Below are 17,628 nucleotides of genomic sequence, written 5' to 3'. Positions count from 1 at the left end.
AAAATAAACCTGGGTACATATACATAGTGAATGATAATCTTGCCAATCAATACTGATAATCAATAGCAAAGACAATTCCACTATTGTCACTTCAATACAGTCATTAAATTCCCATACCAGTCACAGAAAAAATCAAATATATTCCAATATTATTTTAATAAAACAGAAAAGTATCCTCAGCTTTTTTTTAATTTATAATATTTTTTTCCTATTTCATAACAAACCATGACATAATTATCAAAATAACAACTTGAAAAGATGTTATTTTAAAAATCTGTTTACTGGAAACACTTATAAATGGACTATCTTGTTTCCTTTAATTTCTATTGCTGAGGAAAACTTCAAAGCACACAATATTCAACAGAATAGTTGCAGTATGAACATATAATATATCTTATTTTACTTTGAATCATTCATAATTCATGATTACTGACATAAAGTTCATCCAGATTCCAGAATAAATGGTAATGGCCAGAAGGTGAAACACTCTCATGTATCAAATATTATGTTTTCTTTTCTATTTATATAGTAACTACGACCAACAAAAGCAATGAGAATAAATCCTTTTCATCAGACTCTAACTTATCTTATGCATGTAGTGTAAAGAAGCTGAAAAAATGTTTTTAAAGTTTCACCATTTCAAATTTCACCAAAGAAGGAGACATGACTAGAGCCGATTCACCCCCTTTCCTGAAATTGCAAAAATAAGCAAATGATTCAAATTTTTCAAAAAAATCTTGTAATTTTATTGATATGTAAACAGGTTAATATCATATGGACACTATGGTACTTAAAGGTAAGGATACTTGTGCTGTCACAATGCTGTCATAAAATTGTTGAAATCAACATATAGAAAGTATGGCAGCAGCTTACTTTAAAAGATATTTTATGCACATATCTTATTTTGCTACAATAATGTTTGTGAAATACATATTGTAGCAAATGTCTTGTCTGGGTAAATTCTATGCTCATATGTAAGTATTCTAAATGAGGCTATTTTGAAGTTTTGAACTAAATTCAAGAAGTTTTTCTCTGATGCAAATATATCTGGCATGTAAGACAAAAGAGTGGCAGAAATTACCATAGATGATGTGCCAACATAAATTGCTCAGTGCAACTAACCAAAAATCAAAAAGTACTCAATATGCTGAGTAGAATGTGACCACCAGGTTTTACCAACATTAATGATCTGAATATCTGACACTATATAAAAATATGCACAACTACATATTATGTACAAAAACTGTGCATAATTATATTGGCCTCCTACTTATACTTCATCCATGATGCAGAGCCCTAGTTACTTCCTGTACTTTTCTTATCTTTAGCAAAATATGTGTTGTATATTTGGCTCAGAAACCAGTCAGTACAAAACTGAAAAACAAATTACAGTGCAAGATGTGATAGAACAACAAACGTAAGTCAGTCAGGTAACTTCAAAGACCAATGAGAATGAACTAAGCACTTAACAGTATGTCAAAGGAGGCAATTATCTATATATATGCATCAAGAGAGATACCAGCAAACAGAAAATAAATTACACGTTTTATTATCCAATACTGTGCATGTAGTGGGCTCCAGGTTCTAAAAAAATCAATGTCTACACATAGTTCTACTTAGTAAATGCTTTATACTGACTTAATGAAGTTCTGCCTGGTAATTCTATACAGAAATCCAAATAGATAAATACAGAGGCAGAACCAAACTCATCAAAGAAATTAAGTCTTCTCATTTTTCTTTATATGAATAGGAGTACACATCTATTTTGTTCATCAGTTTTGTTCAAATGACATTATGATGTGCTCTGTTCCTACGATGCATGCCTTTATACTTTACAGTTATTAAGGGTGTTTTTCTTGTGTGAGAGCTGTCTTCATTTACATTTCATTATTGTTCTGCTTACATCTATGTCATTCGGTCTCTGGTGGGTAGTTGTTTCATCAGCGATCATACAACATCTATTTATTATTATAAATCTAGTATAAAATTCACAAATAACATAGTTAAAAGATCAAAAGTTGATCAACCTCAGCAAAAAGTTAAATGAATCAGAAACTACCTATCAGACAATTATATAGCAATACAAGTTCCATAGCTGCAAGAACAGCTGAAGGACACTGGAAGTGGAAACATTCATTTTCGTTGCATTTTCTACTTGTACATGAAAGTTAAAACTTACTTATATCTACTCGATGTACAGTAAATATGGCTTATTTTCAGGTGGAGGGTTTCAGGGTTTGAACACACACCCTTTTTTGGGACAATCAATGTATTTGAATGGGGAATTTATACAGTTGGAAAACCCCCCTTTATCCTAGGTTGGGAACCCCACTTTTTTTAAAATGGCTGGATTTGAACCCCGGTAATGGGCACTCACATGTTTTTGTTGTTTCAACTCTAAAGTGATCTTTATAAAGTAGATAATTAAATTTTCAGCCAAAAAATCAAATGCCAAAAAATTTACCATACTTAAGGTATACAGTCCCAAAACTAAGCTTAATCTGCTAAAGATCATAAAACATCATTCTGTACATAAAGTCTTCTGAATATTTATACACTTAGATGGAAGAAAACCTACAACCTGTGCTTTTTATTTCTATATCTATTTTAAGTAACAGAGGCCATGGAAAGGATTTTTGCAAAAAATGACAAATGGTGAAAAAAATATAATTAGAAATTCACAATTATCTGGTCTTTCATGATTGCTAATAATCATTAGTGCTAAATAAAACATGCTTAAACCAGGTGCTCCTCAGGGCGCAGCTATATACGACCCCAGTGGTCGAACCCTGAACAGTGGGGGCAAATTTGGTCACAATATTCAAGCTTGATACTGTCTGAATTTGGATTGTGATCAAATTTTTTACATAATATGGGTTTCTGTCACAAAATTAATGTGGTCAAAGATCTAACTAATCTATTGCACAATACTGTGCAACTGAATATTTCTTCTTGAAACTTTTCAAAATTTGAAATTTGAAAAATTTTGAAAAAAAAGGAATCCCTTTAAAATTGGTAAACAAAAAATCCCCCCCCCCCCACTTTTTGAAACCCCCATTGGAGCAATAACCCTTAAACTCAATCCCATGCTTTCTTTTGCAGTATTGAACCTTGTAGTACAATTTCAGAGAGATCCATACACTTAAACACAAGTTATCGTCATGATTGTTTGGAAACTAGAAACATGCTTCTTTTTGGCCCTTTTTAGGCCCCTAATTCCTACATATTTTGGGCAATTAACCCAAAACTTAATCCCAGCCTCCCCTTTGTTATATGGTACGTTGTGGTACAATTTCAGAAAGATCCATACAATTACACACAAGGTATTGTCTGGAAACTAGAAAAATGCTTGTTTTGGCCCCTTTTTGGCCCTTTATTCCTAAACTTTGGCCCCATAACCCTGAAAATGAATCCAAACCTTCTACTTGGGGTTTTAAACATTGTGATATAATTTCAGAGCAATTGAAATACTTGTACACAAGTTATTATCCTGAAACTAGAAAAATGTTTGTTTTGGGCCCCTTTTGGGCCCCTAATTCCTAAACGGTTGGGACCATCATCCCCAAAATTAATCCCAACCTTCATTTTGTGGTATTGAACCTTCTGAAAAAATTTCATAAAGATCTATTCACTTAAACTAAAGTTATTATTCGGAAACCAATGTGTCTTCGGACGACGACAACGCAGACTACGACATCATACCATTATACGATCCCAAAATTTTTTAAAAATTAAGCATAAAACAAACGTCAGAGTGGCCTATTAATAAAGGTCAACTCATTTCACTTAAAACAAAAAGATTCAAGCAAAATAAAATTTCTTTACACATGCATAATTCATTACTTTTCTTTATTTCTGAACAAACAAAAGAGTTCAACAAGTTGAGGTTTACATCACAACTTCTTCATTAATACATTTTATACTGCAGAACAAATGATCAATTCCACATCAAAGAAAAGCTATCAGATGCTAGTTGTAATCAGAAATGTTTCTTCCTTCTAATTAACCTTGTCACTGAAGCCAGATTGATTGTACAACATCATCATACTTGACTAGACATCATTTATATCATTTAACACCATTATAAAACTTTTATTTGCTGTGTTGATTTTACCAGTTATCTTGAAAGGGATTATTGATGTTATGAAACTGTTGAAAACTGGAAAACCATAAATGATATAATGTCCCAGGTCTTGAGGCATGAATATAACTGAAGCTGTGTCTATAAAAGCATTAAAATGACTGCATAATACTATATTTAGTTACAACGGCAGATACTGAGAGGAAAGCTTTGGAATAGGTAGAATCATAGATGACATTGTATAAAACCATACATCTATGATAAAATACAATAAAAAGGATCAAAGCAGGTCTTGTACTAGCAGGTCAATGTCACATGTTGGAAATACTTCAAAATATTTTCCTTCCTGACTTTGAACTTTAAAAAATATTTATCAAACATGTCAAAGTATGTAAAAACTATAAGGAAGTAATGAATGTCATATCAAAATTACTGATTACAAATGTGGGGGCTCTCATAATTGCAAACTTAGAAAACAAGTAATAAAGTGTGTGGCATGGTGATTAATTTAGGATGAAAGTTAAAACACAGCAATTGATCTGTATATGAGATGGTATAATTGTAAAATGCCATTTCACTTTAAATTGGATGCAGTTGTACATGTATTTGACAATTTGAAAAAATAAGAACCATATTTATCTTAATTTTCAGTTTGCTATCAATGTAAGGAAGACATTTTTTTTTAATATGAAATGAACTCTAGAAACATGTCATATATATGCAACAAAACTGATACCTTATCTTTATATTTTAATATGACAAGAACTACTAGTTTGGACAATTCTGACATTTATAACAGGGCTTTAGTACCTTTGTGACATTCAAATATCACCAAAAAACATGATATTGTTTAATTCCCTAAAGGCATCATTAATTGTTATAAGTGTAGATATCATTTTGTTACCCTTTGTACAATATCAGATTATTACACTACATTTTTCATTTCAGATGTTTTATCAGTCCAATAGCTGAAGGCTTGAGGGCTCAAAATACATCTATGAAAAATGAAATGCTAAATACCATTTCAGAAAATATGGAATGCACGTAAATTTAATGCTATGATATCATACTGTAAAAATTATAAGTCATATACTATAAGTATGTGATAAGTTTAGATATAATTGTGTTACCCTTTGTACATTATTAGCTAAATTCATTGAATTACATTTACCAGGATCTCTTATTTATCCTTAAAAGAAAAAAATTACTAACATACAACTTTTGTTTTGTTTTTTTTTTATTATTTTTACTGAAATGTAAACACCCACATTTACACAACTTTATGAAGTTGGAGTAAACAATAAACTGGTACAGAATGCAACTATGCAGTCCTTGATTATGACATATCAATTGAACTTATTACCAGATTTTTACTTCCTAAACTGCCACTAGGGAAGCAGGAACTGCTTACATTTCAATTCACCTGAGATTTTTGTTAAATGAAACAAGGACTGAGCCACATAAATTTCCAAAGACAAATTATATTTATAATTTTTGGCCCATGTTTTCAAATTAGAATGATAAAAATGGTGCAAAGTGAATTAATACTAAACACACATGTAAAGAAAGCACAAAAGAATATATCAAAGTAAGTTTCCAAAAGACGTCTAGTATCTTCTTTTTTCCAACAAATTATTTTATATATATATATGTATATATATATACCGTTTCGATCCCTAACATCACTGAAGAGACATTTATTGTCGAAATCCAGATCTGGTGTACTAAAAAAATATTGACACCGTATGTTTGTGGCATAACATCGTGGCCACAAGTTCAATTTTTTTCTGTTTAGTATTAAATTTATATTAAGATCCATTTTGTTACATCTTGTGATCAATTTTATTTGGCAATCGCCAATGGCAGTCAGCAGGGTTAAAGAACATCAGTTGTTCGACCTGTTAGTCAAATGCGTTTTGTTTAAATATACTTTTTCACTTTTTATGGTCTTTTGGAAAATGTTTTTTGTGCTGTTTTTAGACCCTTCTACAACAAAATTTGTTTTACATGCACACGTATAAAAATTGCGGTTTTTATCCAACGCAATCATAGGTTTGAACGTAGTTTTCAATTTAGACTCGTTTATATATATGTATATATATATATATCATTATTTTGTAAAACTAAAAATCTCAATTTTTAAAGAGACAATAACAATTTCTCTCTTTTGTAATCCTTTGCATAGAAAATGTAGTATATTTTGCAACAACATGATACAAGTGTTTTTTTAAAAGGATTATATCTCAAATCACTTTCCATAGCCAAATACATGTATTTTATTTATTGATAAATCTAACCTGGCATGTCAGAGGTGTTTTAGTACCTTGACACTGCCCAAAGCACAACATAAAACTTGTTTACTTTAATTGAAAGCATACCTTTTGTTGTTTTCACTAAGAGCTGCTATTTTTTACTTAATAGCTAGTTTCGTAAAAGTTTATATTCATCACTAAATTTTACTTTATTTGCTTTGCTGAATATTCTTTAGTACCTGATTGATGAGTTAAAGTTATGAAGTTTTCTTATAAAAACTTTGTGTACTGATTTATAGTATAAAACCAAGTCCATAAAACTGTGCAATAATGCAACTTAATGTAAACGTGCTTTGCATACACAGCAATATGCACTAATTAATAAAAAAATATGTTCAATTTGATTGTAATTAGCAAAAATGCACAGACTTACCTGTTAACAATATCAAGGTCTCTCCAAAAAAACTTATCTACACCTACATATATTATGACAGATCATCAAATCTTTGTCCTAATTTACACTACAAACTTCAAAGTGAATGATGCATGAATCATTACATATTAACTATGAATATTTACAATTTCTCTCCTAGATGTTGTTATATTGTTATGGTTGAACTGGTACACAGGCGTAGTCAATACAGCTATAACTTCACACTTATAACTTTACCTTTATGTCAACCAAGAAAATCCATCCATATCATTCAATTTCTTCTGTCAGGAGAAAATGTAAGACAAATTATGCATGAAGGAATGTCACCAGGAATCTTACTACAGTTACAACAATATGCATAATAACATTGTAATTATTGTCTCATATAGAAGAAGACTTTCTGACTGATGTCTTCACTGATTTATTTTAATAATATAGCTCAATACATTTCTATAGGGAAAACCCAATCAGTGAAGTTATGCTTTGTATTATTGTATTTTTTTCTATTTACAAATAACTAAAACAGAGGACTAAAAAATTGCCTAGAAATTTAATTTGTTTAATTTGATGTGTATAGCATGATTTTGTTCTCTTTTTCATAATGCTTTCAATCCCATTAAATACATAAATGTAGTAAAAAGATTCCCTAAATTTAATACATAGAGTGAGGACATTAAAAAGTTTCATCAATTTAAGTCTGTACAGATGAGCACGAAAGAACTACTGTGTATTTATTGTTATAAAGAACTAATTTGTGCAGATTTCTTGAGATGTAAGTTTTATCATGTTTATTTTGGTTCATCAAAATAGATATATCCTAAAGGCGAAATTCTGCATATTTCATTATTTGTCAGAACCCAGATATCAAGTTTTATTAAAATTTAAATGGTTCTAAATCCACAAAAATAAATAACTTCTTAGTACATTTTTATATATAATAAATAATCTAAACATTTTACTTTTTTCAGGTAATAACCATGTGACAGGTACATATTTTGTCACAGACAGTCATTAACCTTAATGGCAGTATGTGAAAAAAAAAATCTCCAAGAAATAATAAAATGAAACACTTATGATTGAACAGTAATTTAGTGGCATAACTTTAAATGAAAGAACATGACAAAAATTCATATGTGAAATAATAATTATAGAACTGAACACAATACTGGTGTCACGAACATGCTGGTTCATGGTTAGTTAAAAGCAACTAAAAGAATAAATTCAAGCTTACAATCAGTGCTATTTTGCATGCTTTGGGAAAACAAGAACTGTCATATGTTTTCTATACAAAAAATATTCATCAATAATAGTTAATTCCCCAAAAATTTTCACCAGTTGCAAGATTAATTCTTTGTCTTTTATTATACACTCCAGAGTCAAATGTGGAATAATATGAGAACTGTCTATAATAAAAGATGTCTATATATATATATTGATGTATTGAGCTCATGCAAGGTCCAAGTAGATGTTTGCATGAGACGTTGTATTCACTCAATTACTTTAATCATTTATTGGTAATTCTATTCCATATTTGCAAGTTCAAAAACCCATATGAAAACTGACAATAATTAGATGTATTTTTATGAAAAAACACTTGGAAGTGGCAGTTCTAATATGGTAAAATTACTTTTAATGTAATATCACAATCTGAAACAATTTTATACATTTAGACATGAAAGTAATTGTGAACAGAGGGGTATTTAGGGGGGTCAGGGGGGACGTGCCCCCCTTTTTTTGGGAAAAAATTGGTTGCTTATAAAGGGAGTAACCTTAGCGGGACTGGAGCGGGCCCCCTCTTAGGTAGTCAGTGGGCCCCCACTTATGAAAATTTCTGGATCTGCCAATGGCGCATACACAATAAATACCTCTCTTACAAATTACTTCTTGGTAATTGCATGGGCTGAATATTTTCCCTCACAAATAAGTCAAAACAATGCATTTTGTTAGTATCTTAAGGAGAAATTAATTGCATATTAATTAGTTACAGTTTTCTATTGACTCCTATACAAAATTGGTTGAAACAAATAAAATGAAGTATTTGAAAAAAAATCAATTTCCCACAAGCAAAAGTGCATCACTTCCTTGGACTGCTTTTGAATATTTACAGCACAAGCATACATATATCACAAATATTCTGTTCTATCTTTTAAAAAAAAGCTTTTCTGCACAAATCTAATTGATACTATGAGCAGAACTATTTTCCCAGTGATTGTGTTATTACTAACACTTCTGTTAGCAGGTGTTTTCTATGTAATCAGATCATTATGTTTCCCACTAAATCCCTGTAGCACAACATGATAGACTGGAAGTGCTGTTCAAGAGAACTCTCCAATGATAAAAGCCAACATATTGCTTCTCAAACAAATTACTATTTTTGTTCATTTTTTTTCTTTAAAGATGATTATGAAACCCAAATGGAAAGCAATAAAATTTTAGTTAATTAGATTATTATACAACAACTAATGAAAATGGACAAGTTTCAGAAAAGAATTAATTACAGCTTTAGAATCAATTTCATCAATTCAACATTCCAATTTAGTTGCTTCCCTTTATCCTAATTGAGATACAAAAATCAATTTCTCTGGGAAAAGAGATTTTTGTAGAATCTGTCAAACAAAGTTAAAGCTAAATAGAAGCCTTTCAAATAACTCAAGATCATCAATCACAGAGGTTCTCTATGTTCCTTGTAATGAATACTAATGGAGTCTGGCGTTTCCTGTTTCCTTTTAACAGCTCTATTGCTAGCTTCCTGCTATTTCAGCCATTTTATTTGTCAAACGTGGCCAACATTTTAGCTTTTAAGTCATAACTATATGTAATGTTATCCTACCACTCACACTTAATAACTGTCTACTGACAAGCCATTGTAATTCAACAGACCATTTTGTGACAATTATAAGAAATAAAACTGTCATTAAATTCATAAAATTATACCACGATTATTATTTTAATTCATTTTAATGTGCAATTAATAATGTAATAAGACAAAAGAAATCAAAATATTTCATATGGACCTTTCAGTGAGGCATTATTTTAAATAAAATAAAAGATAACAAGAATGTGTCCATAGTACACGGATGCCCCACTCGCACTATCATTTTCTATGTTCAGTGGACCATGAAATTGGGGTCAAAACTTTAATTTGGAATTAAAATTAGAAAGATCATATCATAGGGAACATGTGTACTAAGTTTCAAGTTGATGTAACTTTAACTTCATCAAAAACTACCTTGACCAAAAACTTTAACCTGAACTTTGCACTATCATTTTCTATGTTCAGTGAACCATGAAATTGGGGTCAAAACTATAATTTGGCATTAAAATTAGAAAGATCATATCATGGGGAACATGTGTATCAAGTTTCAAGTTGATTGGACTTCAGCTTCATCAAAAACTACCTCGACCAAAAACTTTAACCTGAAGCGAACGGACGCACAGACGGACGCACAGACGGACGCACAGACGGACGAACGAACGGAGGCACAGACCAGAAAACATAATGCCCCTCTACTATCGTAGGTGGGGCATAAAAATAAATGTGACAACAATTATAGAAACCTAAATTATTATAATGTGACCACTTTGTATATAAAAAGCCTATTTCTTGAAAATTTCTAAGTTTCTGTAAGATTGATAGCTTTACTTAAAACTCAAATGGAAACATCAAAATGACTTATAAATAATTCATATATACAGGCCCACTATTTTAGGAGCTTCAGGTCAAATCCATTATACAAAAATAATTTAACTCATTCGCCCCCAAGAGGTTTTTGGAAAATCAGGCATTTTCGAAAATTTGCAATCATATGCAAATTATATGCAAATTAGGCAGCAACCATTTGATTTTCTGGGGGGGGCTATGGTTTTTTTTGGAAAAAAAAGTTTGTTTCCAGGTTTTGGTGAAAAAAATAATTTGTTTTGGACCCTGAGAAAAAAAAATTGTTTGTTTCACCCTCAGCTCCCACTATATGTAATGCTAAAATTGAAAGAAAAAAATTGTTTTCGGTTTGTCGCTAAAAAAATTGTTTGTTCTTCGCCGAAGGCGAAAAAAAAAGTTTGCACAGAAAAAAAAACCATAGCCCCCCCCAGAAAATCAAATGGTTGCTGCCTTAGCAGACTCTTGATGCTGTAACTGATGCTCATCTATTCAACTATATATTGAGATTTGGGGGCGGATGGCATGGGTGGGGGGTGGGGTGCGAGGTGGAAGATTTTCTCGTGGGTTTGAACCCACCCCCACTGAAAAATGGTCATTTTCCGTCTATTTTCCGATTTTAAAACGACCTTGAGAGGTGAACATTGACCAGACTGTGTTTCTTTGTCATTCAAATCTGATCCTATAGATACAGCAGTCAAATCATGCTAACTGGGAGTTTATGGGACTTAAGTGTCTTGCTGGCGAATTATTATTGTTAAGTCAGGTCTGCCTAAATGTCTGTTTTTACGGATTTTTGACAAAACGGTGACCTAGATTTTACAAACTAGTTTCCTATTGGCCATATGATACCTCTTTGTGTTCCTATACCACCTATGCATGAATTTACGATAATAGTTTATACCTACAATGACTACCAGTTACGTTGTGGCCATCAAAAGATGCCCACCCCCACCTGATTTTGGCTACTTTTCACGTTTTTCCGATTTTGAACTCTTAAACGGCTTTCAAAGTGCCATAATTTCACAATCAGACGTCTGAGAAGAGTGTATGGACCATGAACTGCTTGGTTGAAGTCCCTGCTCTAATGACAGTTTAGGTTGGGCAGTTCAAAAAAGGTATGGAGAGTCATACGGGCCATCAAAGAATGGTTGTCGCCATCACGCCTACAGGCGGGATTGGGGGTTAAAGGGTTAAGCACAAATGAAAGAAATCAGCGAATCATTTTTTACCCCAAAATCAAGATCTGTGTCAAAGTTTTGCTGTTTTACTCTCTGTTCTGGTTATATTTACATCAGCCAATGAATTTTCAGCTTACAAAACCAGAGAATACAGAAGGCTCTTGAAACAGAAAGATAAATGGAGTGTTTTCAGCAAAAGCTTGGACTCAGGGTCTGTATCTTAATAATAGATTGCACAAATGTGAGGTTAAGTGGCTTGTAACATATCACATTTAAAGAATAGCAGATTTTTACAGCGGAAGACCGACAGGGCATTCTGGTATATTGCTATCGCCTAGATTTCTATTACGGAATATTTGTTTTGGTCTTTTAACCGATCTATAAACATGATGAATACTAAGACATCATCAAGTGCAAACTAACATTCCTTATCGCTTGTTATATATTCATTTCCTCAATGAATACTTATCAAATACATTTTAAAGAAGATAAATTATATACATATAAGTAATCAAAGAGCTGATAGCTCTGAAGTGGAAGAAGGTGAATAAAAGGTAACTTGAATTACCATAAAAGCAGCCCCACTTACCCAGGCTGCTTTGTTCCATTATCTTTAAAATGTATTTTTTTTTCTTCAAACAAGAAAAGGTCATAAGTACATGGATTTCCCATCCGTACAATCATTTTCTATTATGTTCAGTTGACTATGAAAATTAGGTAAAATCTTTAATTTGGCAGTAATTAAGAAGATCATATCAAGAGGAACACATGTGTACTAAGTTTCAAGTTGATTGGATTTCAACTTCATCAAAAACTACCTCGACCATAAACTTTATAACCAGAAGCAGGACGGACGGACAGACTAGAAAACATAATGCCCATAAATGGAGCATTAAAATAGCAAGACTTGTTACATACCTGCCAACTTTTGAAAGTTCCCATATGGATTTTTACTGCACAACAACAATTTTAAAGGTTACAATTTTTAGCGACGTATTTTGCAAGATCTGGATTGTCTAGAAAAAGTGTCATATTTGTATGATGAACTTACATGCCTTTTCCTTAAGTCTGGTTGCATGATTCTAGTTATATATTAAATCGGTAGAAAAAATATACATGAAGCTAGCAGACAAGGGTTTATTTTCCAAATTAAGAATATTAGATGCTTGTGGAAATTTCCAATTTTGAATTATGCAGATGGACCTTTAACAGGTTGGGAACAACACTCCAAATGAGGGTAACCTAACTGGAAGATCATCACAACCAGTGAACCCACTGTAAAAAATGAGCACAAAAAAAGTCATTTATATTCATATTATTTGATGAAACTTTTCCCCAAGAACTATGCATCTATTAAGTACTGAATGGTCAAAACATCATGTTTTTTTATTGACATAAATTTTGTCGTAAATGTAACCAAATGATGTAGAAATTGTGTTTTTTCTTCAAATTTCCATCAAATTGTAATGTTTATAGTTCCCTTATTGCCTCTCTATAAAATAATAAGAAGAATCTGTTTCTTGTTTTGTTTTGTTTTGTTTTTGACAAATGATTGTTCACTGCTTGCAAATGAATCATTATATTTATATATCTTATCTGTATATATTTTTTTTCATGTCTCCATCTCCTTATCATTTGTAAATGTATAGACAAATAAGAAAGAAATAAGCTCCACATGTATATTTGCAACATCGTAAATTAATTAAAAAAATAGCATACACTAACACTAGTACTGCATGGATTTTAAGCATTATGAAAGTCATATTTGTAGAAAGCTTATTAAAAAAGACTTAAAAACAGTGTAAAATGTCTTGCTATTTCTTAGCTTACACAATAAAATCTAATATGTACTAACATTTACAAATTTAAATTTCAATATTTTACTAGGAAGTCTAGTTGCACATATTGTATGTTAACTTCTAATCAGTTGTCAACAAATTTATGATATAAACTTCAATTTAATCCTTGAAAGGAGGTCTAGATTGCTAAAATAATTTATAAATTTTAATTTTTTTATTTGTCCAAAATCATTTAAATTCATTTAATCAACATCCTTTTATGATTATTTGATTAAAATATTAATCATTTATAGTCTTTTTACAATTTACATTTTTAAAAGCAAAATAACTGAAAACAGGATAAAACAAAGGGAAGTAACAAAAAAGTATTTCAATATTCCCAATACACATCGTTTTGATAACACAACGGCAGTTAGCCGGAGGTAAACATCGTTGATTACCAGTATGTTTGACACCCAAGCTGTCAAGTGAAGCCATATAATTATACATCTTCTTTGATGTTCAGGTAAAATTTAACACAGGTGTCAATTACACTCGTACAGTAGTAAGAAATGATCAAATATGGCGTCTGAAAAATTTCATACACGGGAGTTTTTTCTCCTTAACGGAAGGTTCACATGTATGTTACGAAGGGCATCTAATTCACATGACAAAGGAAAACCATGAATAAAGACAACACTTTATATATCCTTTTATTTATATAAAAACAAAATCTTCTTGTATGCAGGATTGCAAATTCGTAACTTCAAGGGCGAACTTCTAAACAGGGCGAGTTGTCCCGATACCCAATTCACGCTAAACTGGTCCGCCGTTCTATCTATAGCTTCGCACCGAAGGAACGGGTTGGAGCTATTGTCACATTGGCATTAATTGGATGAATCTTACAAATTCAACGATTCGCTAATAAAATTGGCCAATTAAAGTGATAGGAAATTGACCTCAAATGTTAATACTGCGATGCCGGAAAATAAACAAGTATCTGTTAATTCACCCCATGGTAGTAGCGTAGATAAATGACCAACGAGCGTGTTAACATGTTCTTGACAAACTGAGCCGGTATCTTTTATTCCCTTAAGAACTCAGTAGGGTAATAAATGTGCTAATTTTTCTTTGATTTGCTATCAGTATTACACATAATTAAACATAGCCCATGATGTACTAGTCTCGTCGAATTATTAAATCCCGTGGTCAGAATTCTGACCACGGGATTTAGGCCATACCTGTTGTCAGTGTAGCGATAAGTGAACACAACAGGGGTCCAGTTTAAATTCACGCATGCGTAATACAAATATCTACAGTTAAAACATCCTGTTACAAGTAAACAAATAACGTTCATGTGGATGAGATGAAATCTAATAATTTACATAAATAAAAGGGTCATATTTACGATAGTGATTGTTTTACAATCATAATTTACAAATTAAATGATTCAGATGCCTAATCATGTGTAAAAATCGGTGTCAGGAATCTAAGTTGTTTTGAAATTGTAATACACGAAATGAATGCGGCATACGGAGACTCAATGCAAATGGTCGGCCCCTTAAGTCTTCAGAAGACTTGACGTCTTCTTCCACTAAAAAATCATTAATATCTATGAACACGCATGCGGAAGAATATCTCAAAAACGTTTGCAATTTCAAGGAACAATAACTCTTCATAAATGATTAAACATTTTTTGCAGGAAAATATGAATGCCTAAGCTTCTCAAATCCATTTTATTAGAAAAATCGAATTATTACAGAAGAGTGTCCACCATGCACTTGCACTGCACTTTTATAAATATAGTAGAATAGAATGATATACAAATGCATGAAAATTATATATAAATGTAACTACATATCACTACAATATAATAGTCATTATGGTGAGGTTGAATTCCATGTCATTACTTTATCCACCATGATTTTTTGAATGGTGTTTGACACAGCTTTCAACACAGTTGTGCTATTTCATGCAGTCAGTTTTTATTGGTGGATGAAGCTGGAATGCTAGAGAGAGCCACTGACATTCAGTAGGAAAACTGATAGTCCTTGTCAAGTAAGACTGGAGTCAAGCAAACCAGCCACATGCTGGATTCAAATTCACCTCAGTAATGACGGGCTAGTCATAAAGATACAACAATTAAACCTACTCAGACACTAAGGCCCTGTACTCCTTTGCAATATGACAGGGTAATTTTGTAGGAGTATATTTATATTTTTTAGGGTTATTGCAATTAATGCACCTACATACATGTCAAATCAACTAAGATACATATATATATAATCATTTTCATAGACAGAGGCAAAAATAGGATATTTACTTCTCAAGCAACAAAATAACTAATATAATGTTTTCTCAAGGTCCTAGTTTTCAGTTTACCCTCTTTATCATCTATAAAAAATAAACTACAATGTATGAAGAAGACTATTTCGTCTCTACCATGACTTTTGTATAGATTAGTAATTTTAAATTTGTTGTCACAAAAGATAAGTTGATTTATCATTGTTTGCTTTACATTAATTGTCAATCATTTAATGCATATTTCAGACAAGAACAATATATAAGTTCTGCAAGGTAGGAGTCCACTGGGATAATAGTGGAAAAATTTAGAATAAGGACAGAAATTTGGCTTTTCAAGAGGTCACCTACTGTCCAGGCTCAAAGATGATGGAAGTGTTTAACGACCTTGACTGGATATACATCCCTCGCACGTTCGGAAAAGACTCAAAGAGTTGTTGCAAGGGTTGTTAAATAAACTTGATATTGATAAAAGAACAGAGTTCTAGTCTTCATGGTCTTCTCCTCTGGTTTGCAAACTTTTAATTGTTCAAGGGCAATAACTCAAATATTTTTGATTTGTACTTTTAATCTTTGAAATACCTTTAGTTTAAAAAAAATACAGAGTGTAGAAATTGATAGCTTACAATGTAATTTTCCATATCAATTGTATTTCCAATATGATATTACCTTTGATATATTTCATATTTTATATTATGATAAAAATACAGGGTTTATAAAGCTTTCTAAAGAGCACAACTTGATTCTCACTACTTTTTAACTCATCCCTGACAAGTTGGTTGACTTATAAAAAAAGACATTGAAATAGTACATCTAAATAAATCTGGCAAGAATTGTTGGAATTGAGCCCTTACAAGCCATCGCAGACGAAGGGTCATGCATGGACAGACTCCCTATATTTCTATAACCCCCATTAAGTTAGGGCAATGTACCAGCAACTTACTTTCAGCTACAAAATTCACTACCATGTCCGGTAAGAGAGACAGTTCTAAAACTTCAGCTAGATATTAAAGGCAGAATCTACACCATCACTGAATCTTTATTTTTTTGTTTTGTCCCTTTTATTTTCTCAATTTCCCGCTTTTGTTGCATGATTTTTGAAAACACTCAAATATGAGAATGAGATTATCAAATATGAGGTTAACTCCTTGCAGACAGAAAGAGATTAAAAAGAAAGTTCAATATGCCTGGTAGTTCCAGGTTGCAAACAGGTTAGGGGGTCAATGACTTTTATAAAAATATCATTGTCTATCATGTTTATTTTAGAGAAAAATTTATTTTTTGGTTGTTACAAATCTGGACTAGTGCAGTGTTTACCAATTAGCATGTGTTATCCGTGGTTAGGATCAGACATGAATACTGTGTTGTTTGAATACATATATTAAAATTTCAGTCAATGAACTGATGAATCACAACCCATACTTTCACTTTCTGTTTGAGATGTATAAATGTCACTCAGTTTTCAGTTGCTGTATATTACACTATTATTCCGAAGCACTGTAAAAATGGATGATGTTTGATGCAGTATCATAAACTTACCTCTGATTCAGTTCCTTTTCAGTTCAGTGCTGCTGCTGGTAACTGAGTTTGTTTATGATAGTCTCCCCTTTGATTTCTACTTTTTCTGCTGTGTTGTCTCCCTTTGAATGTAAAAAAATATTGTTAAAATGGAATCGAAGTCTGAAATTAAACAGGGATTTTAGGTCTTACTGTAATATTATAATTATTAAAAATCATTGTTGAAAATAATTATCACAAGATTGTTTATTACTTAGATAATACTCAGTTTCTGTCTCAAGTAAATTGATTTGTGTCACTTCAAATTAACTCATGTCTGACTTAGAGACTACCATATAACAATAGTTGACTTATTTTAGAGATGTAAATTTTACACCCCGATCAAAACTCATGGAATGTGACTTTGAGACTAGTAAACACTGTCATTCG

The 17,628-nt window shown here is 31.7% G+C and overlaps 1 protein-coding gene across 6 annotated transcripts in view; it reads right to left on the bottom strand.

The window, feature by feature from the left end:
- Window positions 1–17,316, bottom strand: part of LOC143052932 (choline transporter-like protein 1) — a 69,796-nt gene extending 52,480 nt beyond the window's left edge. For 3 of the 6 annotated variants that reach the window (XM_076226137.1, XM_076226102.1, XM_076226145.1), the window contains exon 1: window positions 17,221–17,316. The gene's annotated coding sequence lies outside the window, so the exon portion shown is untranslated. Of the gene's footprint in view, window positions 1–6,766; window positions 6,877–6,912; window positions 7,048–17,220 lie in introns of those variants that run through there. The other 3 variants (XM_076226111.1, XM_076226128.1, XM_076226121.1) reach the window with 3 other exon arrangements.
- Between the last annotated feature and the right edge of the window lie 312 nt (window positions 17,317–17,628).

The sequence above is a fragment of the Mytilus galloprovincialis genome, chromosome 1, assembly GCF_965363235.1.
Source record: "Mytilus galloprovincialis chromosome 1, xbMytGall1.hap1.1, whole genome shotgun sequence".
NCBI classification, from domain to species: domain Eukaryota; kingdom Metazoa; phylum Mollusca; class Bivalvia; order Mytilida; family Mytilidae; genus Mytilus; species Mytilus galloprovincialis.
The sequence above is the reverse complement of the archived record's forward strand: the minus strand, read 5'-3'. Positions and strand labels throughout refer to the sequence as shown.